This window comes from Pimephales promelas, chromosome 25 (genome assembly GCF_988280905.1).
Source record: "Pimephales promelas chromosome 25, fPimPro1.hap1.1, whole genome shotgun sequence".
Taxonomy (NCBI): domain Eukaryota; kingdom Metazoa; phylum Chordata; class Actinopteri; order Cypriniformes; family Leuciscidae; genus Pimephales; species Pimephales promelas.
Window position 1 is genome coordinate 25,541,994 of NC_142793.1, and position 19,878 is coordinate 25,561,871.

Genomic DNA, 19,878 nt, shown 5'->3' on the forward strand with positions numbered 1-19,878 from the left:
ATTTTGTTTCCTCAAGTGAATGCAATACATTTCCGTAATATAGCAGTTGAAAAACAGTGTGTGAAAAAAGTAGTATGTCCAAATTCACAGTAACAAAACAGACGCAATATATATGTGTGTGTGTGTATATATATATATATATATATATTTGAATGAAGTTAAACCTATCAGGGAACAATCTAAAATCCATTCAGAACGACTTCATTCGATGATGTTGAAGTTTCTGAATTGTAGTATTGACATAACTGAACAAATTATGCTTGTGTTACTTAATTGATTCACGTTGAACCGATGTAAATGGTTGAATCATGTAGATCCACACTTTTCGTCTTACAAATTGCACTCCTGGGAAGAGAACGGGAGATTTTAGCGTTGTCATTGGTATTGCCTTTTCCGCACAATCCACATAATTATAATCTTTTTCGAATTGCATATATGTTTATAATCCCTTACGAAAAAGACGTTTATTTCAAGTTCATTTTATGTAGTATACTTAAGTAATGTTCAAGTATATTTTCAAGTATACATTATGTAGTAAGTATACTAATGTCACTACTGGTAGTATACTTGTAAGTGTACTATTTTAATACCGCTTGGGACTAAATCGGACCACTTTTAGTACATAAAAGTATATGTTTAAGTGTGCTATAAGTGTAAGTGGTTCATAATTATGTATCTCATGTGTACTGCAAGTGAATTTATGGGTATACTAGTAGTTTACTTTTTTACTGTAATACTTATACAAGTATACTTTGAATACTTAATTATACTTTTAAGTATTTCTGGATCAAAAGATTGAGTACAAGACCAGGACAAATATACTTGCTTTTCTCTCATTATAAGTCAAGTACACTTAATGGGCTCTATGCACGGCGTTATTTCCGGTGAAGGATTAAGGATGCTCGATAACTTCCGCCGATCATAGAGTCCAATGCAATACCGAGAATTTATATTGAATTTTATACTCCATGGTTATACTAATGAAACGTTAGTCACAAAAACAGATAAAACAGACACCCCTCGTTGTGTTTATGCTTCTTTTTAAAATTATATTAAATAAACATAACTATATATAAAATTACATCTAAACGTACGTTTCGTTTCAAAGACGGGAGGACAGTAAATATTGAAGACTCTGCCATAACCCCGTTTTCTCCGGTTTTCCTCCGCTTTAATCTACACTACCGGAAATGGACGAGCATCCTTACGTCAAATGCGGAACTTATGCGTGCATATAGCCCATTGTAATTTGAAGTATATTTCTGAGAAGTGCATATAGTATACTACTGAGAAGTACAGGAAAAATAAATTGAAAGTAGGCTATACTTTCTTATTTTTAGTTTAAAAGAAGTAAACTAATGGCACACTTGAATAAACTTCTTTTTCGTAAGGGATGCTTCCGTATCTCAGTAGGTTTCAAAATGGAGCCAAAAACGCTTAAGTTTTGCTAAATTTAACCACTTTGATTGACACCACCAAGGTTTATTGTTTGATCTAACAGATCTGTAAGCACATCTTCAGGTCATTGAACGCCGAGTGAATGTTTGTAGGCCTACGAGAATCACAGTTGTTTGTCCTGGCCATATAAAATATGTCGCATATTTATTTTTTCTCCCAGGGACCCTAAACAACACACTGTGCGCTGCGGGATCATCCGATGGTTATCACGTGACGGTCACTTGAACGTTTGGGACGTGGACTCATCAATCACGGGCCCACGTGCGGCCCAAACCCGCCGCCTCCCGCCGGGAGGTTCTGAAGATGCGACGTGCTGTTTGTTTTTTCTCATCGAGAGAGCTCTTCTCTCGGAGAACCAGAGGAACTTCCATGTAAACATCGGACGTGTGAACATCGGATGCAGAGAAGAAGGTCTGCCAATTTCTCACGCTGAAATGCATCAGTAGTTGTCAGGGCTATAATTCTCCTCTTGAAGTGACATTAGCATTTAGTATCCTACTGACAGACTGACTGATCTCTTCCCCGGGCCGGTGAAGAGTGATGACGGTTAGCGATGCCGCTGCGGTCTGAGATGTTCTTCTTGGCCCGCTCTAGTGTTTTGAATATGTGGTTTATTTTTGGGAAATATAATAATAATTGAAAGCCGTTTTACTCTTTTATTTGGTGCTCAAGACTTAGATTAGTAATCTAGTCCAGTGTACATACCAAAATGTGTGTTATCTGTGGCGAAAATCAAGCTTTTAATGTTGTTTATATGTCTATGGGGTGTTTTTAAAGGAGTAGTTCACTTTTAAAAAAAACTTTTGCTGATAATTTACTCGCCCCCATGTCATCCAAGATGTCCATGTCTTTCTTTCTTCAGTCGGAAAGAAATTAAGGTTTTTGATGAAAACATTCCAGCATTTTTCTCAATATAATGGACTTCAATGGGGTCCAAATGAGAGTTTCAGTGCAGCTTCAAAGGGCTTTAAACGACACCAGACGATGAATAAGGGTCTTACCTAGCGAAACGATCGCTCATTTAAAAAATAAATAACAAATTTTAAGTTTTATAAGCTCAAACCTTGCTCTGTTAGGGTTAGGGTGTGATGCGCATTCGTGAACGAATCTTTTCCCGAGTAAACTCGTTAATTTCGTTCGTGGAATGAACCAAATGACTCGGGGGAAAAAAGATTTGTTCATTTTGATAAACGAGTTCGAACAGGAGAGTCACGAACGTGCAGAACACAGCAAGGCGAGCATTTGAGCTTATAAAACTTAAACTTTGTTATTTATTTTTTTAAATGAGCGATCGTTTCGCTAGATAAGACCCTTATTCATCGTCTGGAGTCGGTTAAAGCCCTTTGAAGCTGCACTGAAACTCTCATTTGGACCTTGAAGCGTTTGGACCCCATTGAAGTCCATTATATTGAGAAAAATGCTGGAATGTTTTCATCAAAAACCTTCATTTCTTTTCGACTGAAGAAAGAAAAACATGGACATCTTGGATGACACGGGGGCGAGTAAATTATCAGCAAAAGTTTTTTTAAAAGTGAACTACTCCTTTAATGTGCTTTAACACACACCATGTGTAAGTTCATAAGTCGACAGCATTGTTGAGTATTTTTTCTCCTTAAAACTGCAATGAACCAAAGACAGTCTCAAAAACATGGAAATCGCAGGTGTTTCTGACAACACAAATGACCAATCAGATCAACCAGTAGTGGATCTCTGAGCTGAGTGAGTGAGTGGAGGCGGGGCTCATTTGCATATTCACAGAACCGCACATACTAAATTAGGCACGTGTGTCGAGTTACATTCAAGCTATTTTAAGACATGAAAAAATCCGTTTTCAAATAAAAAAAACGTTTTGGTGATTAAAGATGAGTTTTAAGGGATACAATTATTGACTACAGGCCAGGGGGACTTTAAAATGTGTCGTTAGATGTAGTTCATGGCTAGATAAGTACACTGTAAAATAAAAAGTGAAATTATGGCCATTCAAAGGTAGAAACATTTTGCAAGCAGCATATGAATCGTAAATATTTCAGTGTATTATAGATGTTTTGCCAAATCCATCCAATCAAATTTCTATTTGGCGTAGTCCATGAATCTTTGTAGTCTGGCTTCTTCCAAACCTGTGTGGATGCCCATCAATGTCACACTCCTTTAATATTCATAAACTGCATTAACATACACTCATCGTCCCAGTCGGGAACATTACAGGCTCTTTAAATGCATAGAGGAGCAGAGGTGGGATTAGCTTTGGGAAGCACTGGGAAGATAATGCCTGCTTTCTCTTTCTCAGACAAAGTATCCTGCACTTGATCCGCCAGCCGTCACGGACGAGAGGTCAACGGAGGTCAGCGGCCTTTTCCCAAACCAGGAAATTAAAGTAAGTGATTAGGAAGCAGGAAGGAGAGACCAGAGCAAATGAATGATGGATGTGAAAAGAAAAAGAGCAAGAGAGAGGAGCATAACTCTATTTAGATATTATTTGAAAAATTTTTCATTACAGTAAAATATCAATTTATACACACTTAATTTTGTTTATTTTTAAAGTAAACATAGAAAGATACAATAATAATATTTATATATTTTTGATCTATTTAATTTTAATTATTATTATTATTATATGCAGTAATTCCAGTGAGGATTTTTTATTTTTTGCACAAAAATCTTTAGATCCAATTTGATGATTTGAAACCTCTCCTGTAACTTTAATGATCATTGTGGCATACTATTATTGAATTGTGTATTGTTCAAATGGTCTTTAAACAGTAGTAGCATGATTGATTGTGTTGAGTTTTCAGTATTTAGCTACTTTATCCCGAGATCGGGTAGAAATACTTATGTTCACCTTGACGCATGCTTGTTTTAAAAAAGCGGGTCGGGATGAAAAAGATAAAGCAGGTTTGCGATTCCTCCCGGACATCAAAGGTGTGCAGACGCTTCAGTGTGTCCCGGCACAAACACACACGGCCTGAATATCTGATCAGACGCAGTGGCATCAGGCTCTTAGTATTCAGTGCAGAGAGAAACCTGTCTGTCCAAACCTTGGCTGGAAGCTTGCGCAGTTAAACCAGAGCATCCATGATCCACACACTGATCATCCACACACTGAGCACACACACACACTGATCATCCACACACTGATCATCCACTCACTGATCATCCACACACTGATCATCCACACACTGATCATCCACACACTGATCATCCACACACTGATCATCCACACACTGATCATCCACACACTGATCATCCACACGCTGATCATCCACACGCTGATCATCCACACACTGATCATCCACACACTGATCATCCACACACTGATCATCCACACACTGATCATCCACACGCTGATCATCCACACACTGATCATCCACACACTGATCATCCACACACTGATCATCCACACACTGATCATCCACACGCTGATCATCCACACACTGATCATCCACACACTGATCATCCACACACTGAGAAGGGAAGAGTGTGTTTTCTGTTTTCCTGCTGGGTAATCCTCTCTCTCTCACACTATTGGCACGGGTCAATCGAAGCAACATCATTCAGCATTTTGCATTGAGGAATGGAAGTTTATTTTTAATTCACCTTTTTAATTTTTGACATTGACAATTATTGACACGCAGTAACTATCTGCTTATTTATACTGTAAAGTAGAATTGCAAAATATACATTGTTGTATTTGATGTAGTCGTGAACTACTTGATGTTAAAGAATTATGTCCAAACTTTGATATGTTTCTTGAATTGATTTATCAACGCAATCCAATGTAAAGCAGTATGAGTATTTATTTTATCCATCCATCCTGAGTCTTTATAATAATTATTTATTTTAATTATTTAATTTATTTTATCCATAAATCCATCCGTCCGTCCAACCATCCGTCCGTTTGTCTGTTCGTCCATCCATCGGTCCATCCATCCAACCTTAAATCCATCAATCGATAAATCCATCCATCCATTGAATCCATCAATCGATAAATCTGTCCGTCCATCCATCCATCCATTGAATCCATCAAACGATAAATCCATCCATCCATCCATCCACCCATTGAATCCATCAATCGATAAATCTGTCCGTCCATCCATCCATCCATCCGTCCATCCATCCATCCGTCCACCCATCCATCCATTGAATCCATCAATCGATAAATCTGTCCGTCCGTCTGTCCATCCATCCATCCATCCATTGAATCCATCAATCGATAAATCCGTCCATCCATCCATCCACCCATCCACCCATTGAATCCATCAACCGATAAATCCGTCCATCATCCACCCATTGAATCCATCAACCGATAAATCCGTCCATCCATCCATCCATCCATCCATCCATCCACCCATTGAATCCATCAACCGATAAATCCGTCCATCCATGCATCCACCCATCCACCCATTGAATCCATCAACCGATAAATCCGTCCATCCATCCACCCATTGAATCCATCAACCGATAAATCCGTCCATCATCCACCCATTGAATCCATCAACCGATAAATCCGTCCATCCATCCATCCATCCATCCATCCACCCATTGAATCCATCAACCGATAAATCCGTCCATCCATGCATCCACCCATCCACCCATTGAATCCATCAACCGATAAATCCGTCCATCCATCCACCCATTGAATCCATCAACCGATAAATCCGTCCATTCATCCATTGAATCCATCAACCGATAAATCCGTCCATCCATCCATCCATCCATCCACCCATTGAATCCATCAACCGATAAATCCGTCCATCATCCACCCATTGAATCCATCAACCGATAAATCCATCCATCCACCCATCCACCCATTGAATCCATCAACCGATAAATCCGTCCATCATCCACCCATTGAATCCATCAACCGATAAATCCATCCATCCACCCATCCACCCATTGAATCCATCAACCGATAAATCCGTCCATCATCCACCCATTGAATCCATCAACCGATAAATCCGTCCATCCATCCATCCACCCATCCATCCATTGAATCCATCAACCGATAAATCCGTCCATCATCCACCCATTGAATCCATCAACCGATAAATCCGTCCATCCATCCATCCATCCATCCACCCATTGAATCCATCAACCGATAAATCCGTCCATCATCCACCCATTGAATCCATCAACCGATAAATCCGTCCATCCATCCATCCACCCATTGAATCCATCAACCGATAAATCCGTCCATCCATCCATCCATCCATCCACCCATTGAATCCATCAACCGATAAATCCGTCCATCCATCCATCCATCCATCCACCCATTGAATCCATCAACCGATAAATCCGTCCATCCATCCATCCATCCATCCATCCACCCATCCACCCATTGAATCCATCAACCGATAAATCCGTCCATCCATCCATCCATCCATTGAATCCATCAATCGATAAATCCGTCCATCATCCACCCATTGAATCCATCAACCGATAAATCCGTCCATCCATCCATCCATCCATCCATCCATTGAATCCATCAACCGATAAATCCGTCCATCCATCCATCCATCCATCCACCCATCCACCCATTGAATCCATCAACCGATAAATCCGTCTATCCATCCATCCATCCATCCATCCACCCATTGAATCCATCAACCGATAAATCCGTCCATCCATCCATCCATCCATCCATCCATCCACCCATTGAATCCATCAACCGATAAATCCGTCCATCCATCCATCCATCCACCCATTGAATCCATCAACCGATAAATCCGTCCATCCATCCATCCATCCATCCATCCATCCATCCATCCACCCATTGAATCCATCAACCGATAAATCCGTCCATCCATCCATCCATCCACCCATTGAATCCATCAACCGATAAATCCGTCCATCATCCACCCATTGAATCCATCAACCGATAAATCCGTCCATCCATCCATCCATCCATCCATCCACCCATTGAATCCATCAACCGATAAATCCGTCCATCCATGCATCCACCCATCCACCCATTGAATCCATCAACCGATAAATCCGTCCATCCATCCACCCATTGAATCCATCAACCGATAAATCCGTCCATCATCCACCCATTGAATCCATCAACCGATAAATCCGTCCATCCATCCATCCATCCATCCATCCACCCATTGAATCCATCAACCGATAAATCCGTCCATCCATGCATCCACCCATCCACCCATTGAATCCATCAACCGATAAATCCGTCCATCCATCCACCCATTGAATCCATCAACCGATAAATCCGTCCATTCATCCATTGAATCCATCAACCGATAAATCCGTCCATCCATCCATCCATCCATCCACCCATTGAATCCATCAACCGATAAATCCGTCCATCATCCACCCATTGAATCCATCAACCGATAAATCCGTCCATCCATGCATCCACCCATCCACCCATTGAATCCATCAACCGATAAATCCGTCCATCCATCCACCCATTGAATCCATCAACCGATAAATCCGTCCATCATCCACCCATTGAATCCATCAACCGATAAATCCGTCCATCCATCCATCCATCCATCCATCCACCCATTGAATCCATCAACCGATAAATCCGTCCATCCATGCATCCACCCATCCACCCATTGAATCCATCAACCGATAAATCCGTCCATCCATCCACCCATTGAATCCATCAACCGATAAATCCGTCCATTCATCCATTGAATCCATCAACCGATAAATCCGTCCATCCATCCATCCATCCATCCATCCACCCATTGAATCCATCAACCGATAAATCCATCCATCCACCCATCCACCCATTGAATCCATCAACCGATAAATCCGTCCATCATCCACCCATTGAATCCATCAACCGATAAATCCATCCATCCACCCATCCACCCATTGAATCCATCAACCGATAAATCCGTCCATCATCCACCCATTGAATCCATCAACCGATAAATCCGTCCATCCATCCATCCACCCATCCATCCATTGAATCCATCAACCGATAAATCCGTCCATCATCCACCCATTGAATCCATCAACCGATAAATCCGTCCATCCATCCATCCATCCATCCACCCATTGAATCCATCAACCGATAAATCCGTCCATCATCCACCCATTGAATCCATCAACCGATAAATCCGTCCATCCATCCATCCACCCATTGAATCCATCAACCGATAAATCCGTCCATCCATCCATCCATCCATCCACCCATTGAATCCATCAACCGATAAATCCGTCCATCCATCCATCCATCCATCCACCCATTGAATCCATCAACCGATAAATCCGTCCATCCATCCATCCATCCATCCATCCACCCATCCACCCATTGAATCCATCAACCGATAAATCCGTCCATCCATCCATCCATCCATCCATCCATCCATCCATTGAATCCATCAATCGATAAATCCGTCCATCATCCACCCATTGAATCCATCAACCGATAAATCCGTCCACCCATCCATCCATCCATCCATTGAATCCATCAACCGATAAATCCGTCCATCCATCCATCCATCCATCCACCCATTGAATCCATCAACCGATAAATCCGTCCATCCATCCATCCATCCATCCATCCATCCACCCATCCACCCATTGAATCCATCAACCGATAAATCCGTCTATCCATCCATCCATCCATCCATCCACCCATTGAATCCATCAACCGATAAATCCGTCCATCCATCCATCCATCCATCCATCCACCCATTGAATCCATCAACCGATAAATCCGTCCATCCATCCATCCATTGAATCCATCAACCGATAAATCCGTCCATCCATCCATCCATTGAATCCATCAACCGATAAATCCGTCCATCCATCCACCCATTGAATCCATCAACCGATAAATCCGTCCATTCATCCATTGAATCCATCAACCGATAAATCCGTCCATCCATCCATCCATCCATCCACCCATTGAATCCATCAACCGATAAATCCATCCATCCACCCATCCACCCATTGAATCCATCAACCGATAAATCCGTCCATCATCCACCCATTGAATCCATCAACCGATAAATCCATCCATCCACCCATCCACCCATTGAATCCATCAACCGATAAATCCGTCCATCATCCACCCATTGAATCCATCAACCGATAAATCCGTCCATCCATCCATCCACCCATCCATCCATTGAATCCATCAACCGATAAATCCGTCCATCATCCACCCATTGAATCCATCAACCGATAAATCCGTCCATCCATCCATCCATCCATCCACCCATTGAATCCATCAACCGATAAATCCGTCCATCATCCACCCATTGAATCCATCAACCGATAAATCCGTCCATCCATCCATCCACCCATTGAATCCATCAACCGATAAATCCGTCCATCCATCCATCCATCCATCCACCCATTGAATCCATCAACCGATAAATCCGTCCATCCATCCATCCATCCATCCACCCATTGAATCCATCAACCGATAAATCCGTCCATCCATCCATCCATCCATCCATCCACCCATCCACCCATTGAATCCATCAACCGATAAATCCGTCCATCCATCCATCCATCCATCCATCCATCCATCCATTGAATCCATCAATCGATAAATCCGTCCATCATCCACCCATTGAATCCATCAACCGATAAATCCGTCCACCCATCCATCCATCCATCCATTGAATCCATCAACCGATAAATCCGTCCATCCATCCATCCATCCATCCACCCATTGAATCCATCAACCGATAAATCCGTCCATCCATCCATCCATCCATCCATCCATCCACCCATCCACCCATTGAATCCATCAACCGATAAATCCGTCTATCCATCCATCCATCCATCCATCCACCCATTGAATCCATCAACCGATAAATCCGTCCATCCATCCATCCATCCATCCATCCACCCATTGAATCCATCAACCGATAAATCCGTCCATCCATCCATCCATTGAATCCATCCGTCCATCCATCCGTCCGTCCGTGCATAATTAAAATATAACTAGGACATTTCTTAGTGAGATTCACCCATAAAGTCTTTTCTGCTTTTTCTGGCTTTATCTATAAAAATGTTACATGTAAGCCAGAACAGGCAGACAAGTCTTTCATATATATATAAAAAAAATTGATGCAAATCCAGTGTCCAGTTCTTCCTCAGAAACACTCACAGTAACCGTCCAGGAACTTGTAAACATGCCTTTGGTTTCCTGACAGACTGATAAAAACCTGCGCATCCTCATTCACGGAAACTGCATAAAACCAGATTCTGCAAGCCCTTTTCCTGTGTGTGTGTGTGTGTGTGTGTGTGTGTGCGTCATTCTGTCCACAGCTGATCCACGAGAGTGTGTGATACTGACACTAGCACTGACTAACGCCACACACACACACACACACACTATCTTCATTTCAAATCTGCCACCATTCATTTCAGTCTTTCGTCCTTTTCTTTTCCTCACTTTGTACATGCCTTTTACCTTCAGAGCATCATAATTGAATAACATTTCCATCGTATACACTGTATATATATATTTTTTTTATCATTTGTGCTTTTCATAAATGTCTTCAGTGATGTCGGTGTTTGTTTGGCCTTCACTAAATCAGCTTTTTTAATGTCTCAGGTTCATCTCCCCCGAGCGCTCGAGCACGTAATGAACCTAATAACCGTGAAATGAAGTTTTGTGATCTACTGAGAGGAGGCAAGTTTCTGTGAGTAAATCCTTGTCTCATTCAGTCTGCACTTTTTCTGTTGAAGAAAAATGACACGAGACAGTAAGTTTTAACAGCAGAGACGGGATTCGGCACCGCGTAAATGTTCAATTATCATTGTTTTCATGATTGCACTTAGTCCATTCAGAGCATGAACAAAACTAATTGGCTGTGGATTTGGTTTCAACTATGACGTTATTTGTAATGGGCTTTTTGTTAGACTCAATGATATAATTGCCTCCTTGTGCTGATGAGCTGATAGCGCTTCAGAAGGACCGAATGCCTGTCGTCTCTAATCCACGCGCAGACTGCGTTCAGAAAGCTGCGTCGCTCTATTAGTGGTTTAATAACTCATTCAAACGCATTTATTTTAGGTGCAAGACACTGCAAAACATAATGCAGATTTATGCATTAAATGAATGCATTCACAAAACCCCAAAATTTATTTACATTTTTTTATTTTATTAATCTGCCCTGATTGAATTGAATTTGTTGCATTTAAACCAATTCTTTGTTTAATCTGAAATTAGACAGGCCCATAACAACACACCTGCCAATTAACTTAAGAATTTATATTCTATGCTGTGTATCCAACAGGTAATAACAGGTTAATTTATTTTATTTATGCAATGCAACTATATACATCTTTTATGCGACATTTACGAACGGGTAAATCAGAAATTGGATCATTTTTGGCTTCCCATACGGGTCATAATTACATAAAACAGCCAATCTGATTGGTTTGTAATTTGCCACTGTAAAAAAAAATATTGTTGGTTTAACTTAAAAAAGTAAGTAACCTGGTTTGCTTTAAAATTTTAAGTTGATTGAACTGGAAAAAGTGAGTCAATACAATGAAGGAGATTCATTTAATCATAAGAAACTCAAAATAATAAGTTATCTCAACTAAATAAATTATTATAAAGTTGATTTGACATAAGAAAATATGTTGTGATAACAAATCTTGAAAATATTTTTTACAGTGCACACTGTAAAAAATATTGTTGGTTTAACTTAAAAAAATAAGTAACCTGACTGCCTTAAAATTTTAAGTTGATTGAAATGGAAAAAGTGAGTTAATACAATGAAGGAGAATGATTTAATAATCAGAAACTCAAAATAATAAGTTATCTGAACTAAATAAATGATTTAAGTTGATTTGACAAAAGAAAAAATGCTGTGATAACAAATCTTAAAATATTTTTTTTACAGTGCAGGTGCGTCCTGTGGTGTGACAATGGCCCAAATAATCAGATGATGTCCGATACGATGCGTGCCAGATATCGACAGTGTTGCGTTTCATGCTGTAAGGACACGCGACGTGAACTGTGATGTGTGGTCGGGGCTCGTGCCGTTTGGCAGGGCTTCAGTTCGCCCTCTCGTCTTCACCAGCCAAACTCTACAGCTCCATCTGCCCTTTAAAGCATGACCTCATCGGCACGGCACTCGCGGTGTGTAATCATCATTACAGGCGCAGTCTTACCACACGCTCCAAATATGCTTCTTAAAAACCTAATATTGGACGGCTTAGAAATCTGTCGCTTTGATTGGTTTCTCTGGAGAGACGGTCCTGGATTCCTCAGGCGGGGGGGGGGCGACACCAACCCATGTGACACAACTCCATCTATTAAACACTTTAACCCTCTGATGGTCTTCGGGGTCTACTGGATCCCAAATGACTTTTGCTTGAATTAAATTTTTTTTCTCTTTTTCCAAATGGTATGAAACTTCCTACGGCTCTCAACACTGTCTAGATCTGCAAAAAACGTTATCTGTTTTTATGTTTTTAATAGTCACACTCGTGGTCTTCGGGGTCCATTGGACTCCAAAAAATAACATTTAATTTTGTAACAGAACTATAGTGTTTGTTTTTTTTTTTTTTACAAATATTATTTTACTTTTTATTAATGTTTTTATTCAACATTTGTGCAGTTTTTGGAGGATTTATGATATCTTTTAAATGTCTGTAAATAAATTAATATTTATTTATCATTGGACTCAAAATAGACAAAATTCATCATCAGAATCAGAAATAACGCAGAACACAGACAGAAATGTGTTGTAAAAATCCTATTTAAATAAATATTTATTTATTTATTTATAGAAATAAATAAAAAAAATCATAAATCCTCCAAAAACTACACAGATGTTGAGTAAAAACATTAATAAACAGAGTAAAATTAGATTTATTAAAAAAAAATTATTATGTTACAAAATTAAATCTTATTGTCCGAAGACCAAAATTGTGACTTTTTTTGAAGACCATCAGAGGGTTAAAGGTCAATTCTGCAACACTAGCATCACACAATAATAAAAATGACTAACTGGAATCAGGAAGTGTTGTTTGTTGATATTAGTGCTTATGACAGAGAATAAGATTTAGTATTATTAAAAATAAAAGCTAAACAATAATAGATTTATATTTGTTTAATTTTTTAGTAATTGTGCAAAATATTTCTATATAGATATAATGTATTTCATTCTAGATTTTTTTTTTTGTACCTCAACTTTAAAGTATTTATTTCAGTTAGTTGCCACTGCAAGTTTGTCATCTAATAGTTTTTATTTGGTTTGATTTCAGCTGTATTTCAATTACCGAATTACCGAATAACAACTTTGGATGCCAAAGATGCAATTTTATTTAACTTTTGTAACACACAGAAACGTTAAATGCAAATTCGACATGCATGAAATGTCATTGTGCGTGTGTGATGCTTATGGGCCACTAACAGTATTAACGGCATGAATAACCTGCAAATTGTCAGAAATCTGGCAACGCAATTAAAGTTTCCCTCCAGTCCTGCTAAATGAATATGTTGGCGTCAGTCAGACGCACAAGTAAATGAGTTCACACAGCTCAGATGAGTCATTAAACTCAGTAATTTGCTTGTAATGTGTGTTGAATGCCGTCCGGATGCTCTTATCATGTCATCACGATGGCACATCCCGTGTCATTCCTGAAAGGTTGTTGTTTTTTCCTTCACTCATTAGCATGCACTCATCGTCACTTCTGCCATTTGTCTCGTTGCACTGATGACAAACACCAACCATAGTGTGATTTATAGGCAGGCGCTCAGACATTAAATCACCTTATTACATAAACAAGAGGATGAGGAGAGAGAACAGGGCAGTGTGAAGGTGAAGCTTCAAATAGATAGAAATACACTCACAGATCAATACACCGGGTGAATCTTATGAAAACAGAAATATCCTTGTAAAAACATACTTCAGCTTTTTATTGATTAAACATGACCTGGACATTTCTTTGAGGGATTCACCCAGTATCAAACTCTTGAAGTTGAATTCTGCATTTATGAGGCGTGTTTGAACACAGTACTTGTATTAATTAGTAGAATTGACGATGATTATTATTATTAAATAAAACTATAGTTATAATAATAACAAACTATTAATTATTAAGTTAAAGGAGTAGAAAACTTTTGCTGATAATTTACTCACCCCCGTGTCATCCAAGATGTCCATGTCTTTCTTTCTTCAGTCGAAAAGAAATTAAGGTTTTTGATGAAAACATTCCAGGATTTTTCTCCATATAATGGACTTCAATGGGGTCCAAACGGTTCAAGGTCAAAATGAGAGTTTCAGTGCAGCTTCAAAGGGCTTTAAACGACTCCAGACGATGAATAAGGGTCTTATCAAGCAAAACGAGCGGCCATTTAATAAATAAAAAAACTATTTAAAAAAAAAAAACAACTCTCCTATTTGAACTCGTTCATCAAAATGAATGAATCTTTTCCCGAGTCAATTCGTTCATTTTGTTCGTTGAATCAACCAAATGACACGAAAAAAGATTCGTTCATTTTGATGAACGAGTTCGAACAGGAGAGTCACGAACGCGCATCACAGAGCAGAGCAAGGCGAGCATTTGTGCTTATAAAACTTAAACTTTTTTATTTATTTATTAAATGAGCGATGGTTTTGCTTTGAAGAAGCCCTTTGAAGCTGCACTGAAACTCCCGTTTGGACCTTGAGCCGTTTGGTTCCCATTGAAGTCCATTATATGGAGAAAATCCTGGAATGTTTTCATCAAAAACCTTAATTTCTTTTCGACTGAAGAAAGAAAGACGTGGACATCTCGGATGACATGGGGGCGAATAAATTATCAGCAAAAGTTTTTTTTTAAAGTGAACTTCTCCTTTAAGTTAAACTATTTTTATTAATATTAAAAATAACAATGTTTCAAGTTTTTTTTATTTTATTGCAACTTTTTATAATATTCTGAGTCATTAGGATAGTTTATGTTTGTTAATTAAATCATATGTCAATAAAACATGCAAAAAAGGTCATTTTAATATACTTTTTATACGTTAACCCAAGTCACAAGCAAGCCGAAAAAAAATGTACAATTGTTGTGAATTAGCCTGGTAAAATATTTGCTATAAATATTTGCGGTAAAACTTTATTTAAGGTACACATAACTACATGTACTTACTATAGTAATAACAGAAAATTATGCAGAATTATCCTATTATTGCATAATCCTAAACCAAACCCTAATTGTAACTCTATTGTAAGTACATGTTAATTTATTACTTTGAGTTTGAGTAAGTACAATGTAACCGTCACCTTAAATTAAACATTTGGATCATGCTAACCAGTCAAAACCCTTGGATAGTTTTATTGAATCACCACACTTTAACACGGGATTTGGCACTTTTAACACTTTAATCGGGGTCCGTTTTTGTTTATGTGTGTTTGTCCAGCAATTAAACAGCCGGTTTCAGTTTCCTCTCGGTGTGTTTCTGGATGTAGCATTAAACATCTCTTTGAAGATATTTTTAGGCATGGCACACATAGGGGAGCTGGGGAGAAGGCCGAAAACCAGTGGAGAAAGATGGGAAGCCAAATGAAAAGTAATCCATATTAGCTCTGGAGGATGTAGATTTCCAAGATTTAAATATGACCTAGTTTTTGAGCCGAGGCGTCAGTGAGCGTTGACGTCAGAGCGGGGCCAGAACTGACTTCACGGCGGATGACATTTCAGCTGCTTTATGTTCAAAATCTCACAGTTAATGTCCCATCTATGACGACGGAGTGCAACATTCATGTCTCCCATTGGGATTTCAAAAAAGCATCTCTTATAAGCCAAGCAGCTACGAGGACAGATTTGAAGCAAAAAAGTATTTGAAAATTGGACTAAAATATAAAGGTACACTGAAAAAAAATAATAGCAGATTTAACGGTAAAAATGCTACAGTTAATTGGTGAACAGAAACTATAAACGGTAAATTACTGCGATAGATCTCATGGTACTTTTAATGTAAAATACCGTTAAATTTACAGTTTTTGAAAGTGAAAAAGAACAACTCATTGTATAATTTACATTGAAAAACCGTAAATTGACATTCCCACAATTCCCTGTGTGACTTCACATTTTATGATTTTTTTTTTTATTGAAATAACTATGGTTCCTCATGATTTTCTTGTTTTTTTTTGTGTACATTAGGGTTTTATGTTACATTTATTTTGTGTGTGTTTAATGTTTGTGTGAATGACACTGTGCAGCTTCTTAACACTAAAAATGAAAATGCTTTATCTAATCGATAAAATTGTGGCAACAGATTACAAGCAATATTATTTATTAAATTGAACAAATTAGAATTGAGTAATAGTTAATCAAATTAACATTCTAATTTGTACAATTTAATTAATAATATTGCTTGTAATATGCTGCCACAATTTTATTGATTAGATAAAGCATATTATTTTTTTTTCAGTGTATTAACCTTCTGGAAGAGCTGCTTGTGATGAGCTTTGATTGGTCATGTGACTCGCCACTGCCGCGATGATTGGTGGTTATCAGTGTATTACAATAGTACAAAAAAGATATCAATACTTTAATGGGTTGGAAAATTAACATTATATCAGATAATAAAATACGGTTTATTACTGTAAATTTTAAGTTAAGTCTGTAAAACCAATAACGTTACTGTATTTTTGACGGTAAAAACAGCTGCCGTTTTTTACCGTTTTATTTTTTACAGTGTATCTATGAGTACTGGAAGCGTTTTAATTATTTATCGATGTGTATCGAACATATTTTTGACAAAAATGTATATATTATATATAAAATAGAATAGATTTTGATTGGCTGTTGTTGTTTTTATCGTTCATCAGCTGGGAAAGCTCGTGAAAGTGATTCCAACGATATCGTTCCTCTTTATAGCTGTGGTGCTGTGAACTTCCCTGTTCTCTTAAATAGTTATCATTCTTGGTGTACGTTCAGTCCCAAAATGGACTGTAAAACACGACAAAATGACGTCTTTTTACGTAAGCAAAGAGTCCAGCATTCATTCAGCTGCAGAACGGGTCGTGTTTTACAATCAGTCCATGTGGAAGAGAATTTGACGATGTTTTTTTTTTTAGTTTTGGCACCTGAATTAAGACATGTCCTCTCGCATGACGGGGCTGCTGGGTATAATTTGCCGGCAGCACTTGGCAGGTAACTTTGGCGTAAATTGCTTTATAATTGAATCTCCACAGGTTCCTTTTGCAGAAAACATTGCTAATGGAAGGTCAGGAAAGAAACCCCCCCCCTGAAGTGTCTTGGCTGTGTTGAAAGTTGTGATTCAGCAGCGTTTCTCGCCACACTAAGGACTATAGGCATTAATGGTGTTCACGATGTGCATGCTGTTAAATTGGCGAGTTTTGTTTCCTACAATGGACTGTACGGTCACAGTGATTTTGCCAAGTAAGATATCTTCTTGGATCAATATATTTTGTTTATCTTGAAGCAACATTTATATCGTTTTTAAAAGAAAAGCTAACTTTTCTGCACAAGATACGTTTGATACTTTTTCTCTATGTCTAAATGTTCACTCCTCGAAAGTATAACTTACATTTTACAATGCAGGGACTGTAACTAGAGATATGCAAGTTATAAATACAGTAATCATTACTTTATTTAGGCAGAAAAAGTTCATTGTGGTTTCCAAGCTCATTAGCGGTCTTCCACTGACGATAGTGGCATTAGCTAGCTTTGTGGTTAGCTAGTCTATGATTAGCAATAGATGACATCATACTGCAAATTGTAAAACATACATTTTCAATACAACAGGCCGAGGAGAAATGATTGAAGCGCGTTTAGTCTGTTTTTATTTTATTTTTTAAATATTCATTTATCGGCCATTATAACTGCCGATACCGATATTATGGAAAATGCCTAATATCGGTCTGGCTCTAATACCAATTGAAGATCGATCTGATTTATATTTTTTCTTCATTCTGTGAAATCTTTTTGGCTGGCAGGGCAGGTGTGTGTTGAGCTCTCAGCAGGTGGAGATGACTGCAGCAGGTGTGTGTGTGTGTGTGTGTGTGTGTGTGGAGACAGACCGTGATTAATGCTGAGGTGCCCTTTACTGTTTCAGAGCGGCATTAGCATTCGAAACATGAAGAGCAGCCAGTGTGTGTGTGTGTGTGTGTGTGTGTGTGTCTGGTGTGGCAAGAAAACAGCAGAACACACATTTACTTAATCTGTTCACACACACACACACACACTGCAGTTCTGCGGTGCTTGTTTGCCTGTATGCACCATTTGCATAATTTTTTCCCCTCTCTAAGAGCATCTACAGTCTGTCATTCATGTTACAGACACTTAAACCACCAGCCGTCCCAATAACTACACGGATAAGCAGTTCATGGCTAAATTTAATCTGCCGTTTCTTTAAAAGGCAATAACACACCTGTTCTGCTCCTGGGAGTAGATGCTGAAAGCAATTCTTTAAGTAGTTGATCAATGCGGTTTCTGTCGCATCATTGCGAATTACTGTCCCGAGTGTCCTTGTTGTGTCCAATGGCATCTCTTCATCGATGGAAACATCCGATGTCAATGAATGAGTCAGATTTCTCAGTTAGTCATCACTCGATGCAATATCAGCAATGGACTCCCTCACATGCTTTTAGCTTGCAATTAAAACAAGTGAAAAATACATTCTCTAAAAACAAAAGTGTTGCATCTGTAAATGCATCTTGTTTTAGGGTTTTTTACATATGTCATGAAACTTTTTTTTTAATATATATATATATATATATATATATATATTTATTATTGCTTAAACAAAACATTACATGACAAATTTTAAAGCCAGGGGAGATACAAAAATACAATAAAGAAGAGAAAAAAAACACACACACAAGACCAAATCAATCAAATGTTTTGAAGACAGTACACAAATGCACAGTCTTATTAGCTTTTTCATTAGTACTAGATTGAATAGTTGAAAAATAGTTTTTGAATTCTATAAGAAATACAGAGAAAAGGGGCTTTTTGTTAGAAAACTTACACTTATTAATGTAAAATTTGACTAATACAATTATCAAATTAATTACAAAAGCCTCCTTGATCACACTGTTATCATACTTTAAATAACCTAAAATTACTTTTTCAAAATGCAAGACAAAATTAAATGTCATGAAACTCTAGGCGCAGATTGTTCGGCTTACGGCACAAGCTGATTGGCCCCCGCCGATCAAGTAGCCAATGAGATTCCTTGCTCAAAATTGAAATATTCTGGTTCAGTGTTTGCTGTAAAGTGGGAGTTGTCATGATTGAAATATTTTGAATTCAATATTTTTTTTTTTTTTTGGAGACGAGTGAATAAGTGTCTTAATAATAACTTTTATTATACAGTACAGTCGACATTTGAAGTGCGTCAGAATCTTTCACCAAAGTTATTTATTATTATAGAACTTTTTGATAAACTTTTTTGATCCATTTGAAATGTTGACTACTGTGTATATACAGTATTAGGGCTGTCAAACGATTAAT

At 38.3% G+C, this 19,878-nt stretch overlaps 1 long non-coding RNA gene across 1 annotated transcript; it reads left to right on the top strand.

Annotated features, from left to right (window-relative positions):
* Nucleotides 1-1,622: 1,622 nt before the first annotated feature.
* LOC120472032 (uncharacterized) lies at nucleotides 1,623-11,096 on the top strand. Its single transcript, XR_005620906.2, has 3 exons — nucleotides 1,623-1,869; nucleotides 3,746-3,832; nucleotides 11,006-11,096. It is a non-coding gene; the product is annotated as an uncharacterized LOC120472032 (long non-coding RNA).
* The last annotated feature ends 8,782 nt before the right edge of the window (nucleotides 11,097-19,878 follow it).